The sequence below is a fragment of the Macadamia integrifolia genome, chromosome 12, assembly GCF_013358625.1.
Source record: "Macadamia integrifolia cultivar HAES 741 chromosome 12, SCU_Mint_v3, whole genome shotgun sequence".
NCBI classification, from domain to species: domain Eukaryota; kingdom Viridiplantae; phylum Streptophyta; class Magnoliopsida; order Proteales; family Proteaceae; genus Macadamia; species Macadamia integrifolia.
The window spans coordinates 3,431,481-3,433,200 of NC_056568.1; positions in this window are offsets into that span (position 1 = coordinate 3,431,481).

A 1,720-nucleotide genomic window follows, 5' to 3' on the forward strand; every position below is an offset into this window, starting at 1 on the left:
GTTCAAATGATGAGTTGTAGTGGTCATGTCTCCACTCCCACTTGTTATAGCGGCAGCGGTAACTTGAGGGTCATCGATCAAATGATCGTAATCATCTTGATCCCATGTACACATGACATGGACTAATTTCAGGTCATAACAGCAAAATTTGCAATTGGTCTCATCATTGTTTCATTCTTAGAGTTATATAGACCTTTTTAAATTTAGTTTAATGTCTTATTTATTTACTTTCTCTGTTCCTTTGTCACTTTTCAATAATCTTGGTTGAAAAATACAAGGATTTTGTTGGGATTGGGTGGAATTAGTTATACTTTTGATGGTGAGCAACAAAGTATATAAAAAAGAAAAGAACATAAGATAAAGTACACATACACAAATGGCAAGAGATTTACGTGGTTCGGCAAAACCGGCTACGTCCATGGAATGAGATCCACCATCCATTAAGAATCAAGAGAACATAAGAAGAAAAACTACAACCCTTGGCATCTGACACCTAAACCCAAGCCCCCCCATGTACACCCTTCTCTCCCCTCCCGTTCACTCAGCATCATCACCTTGGCTCTTTGTTTAGTCCTTGTACATGTGCTGCACCCACATTGTACCTCTTGAGACTCTCATAAGGATCCTTAGATGTTGGTTCAATACTCTTAGCTCCTCACTTGGATCAACACTTTTGTTTAACCCCATGTGGTAGACACATCTCTCCTTTTATAGACTCATTATGGTTTTCTCTATCTAGTGTAGAGAAAATCCACTCATTCTCTTTCCTCCTTTATTCTCTTAGAAGAAAGACACCAACCTCCTCTACTCATTTGGAAGAACCATTCTCTTGAGGAACGATTTTCCAATATCATATTGTGGTTATCTTTGTTTCTCTCCCATTAGGTTTTGTCTGATTTGTTTTAGGAATGATAATCGCGAGTTGTTGGGTCGTTTTCATTCTCTATTGGTTTAGGAATTGATGTCTAATGGAGGTCTATGGGAGCAGCTATATTCTAGCAATTGGAATTCCAGGTGTGTTTTTTTTTTTTCTTCTCATTCTTAAATTTATTTCTTGAAGTGTTGGAGAATGCTTTAATGGGATATTATTCTGCTTTTATAGACTGGCTGATATGAAACCCTTGATTTATATATTTAGGATGCGTTTGGTATGCATTCTCAAAATGCATTCCAAATGGAGAATGCATTATGGAATGCCAAAAAGGTCATTTGGTATGGGTTCTTGTTCTTAAAAAATGGAATATGCCTAAGAATGAGGCCCATTATGGAACGGGCTTTTTCATCCATTTTGCATTCACGTTCTAAGGGTGAGATCACAACATGCTGTAAGCACTGTCGAGCAACTTTGAAAAATGCCAACACAAAGTTAAAACACCATATAAATCATCAGATCTCATCGTGTCTCTCCCTTGCTGCCTCCAATAGCCTTCCTGCAACTCCCCTACCTCCTCCCGTAACTCCCTTCTTCCAATTCCAATTCTGTAAATTTACCTTACAGTAGTACCACGGCTCGCCCCCTTCCTCTCGAGTGAACCTAAGTACTACTCACCATCATCTGATTAACAACATTTGATACTGCCACCAACAATTTCAATGACCTTGATGGAATAAGGAATGGAGAGGTGGAAGAGATGATCAACTAGGAATGAAGTAATTTTGGTGGGGAAGCAACAACAAATAGATAATAGAAGAGAGGCTTGTGAATAATTGCAATATAGCA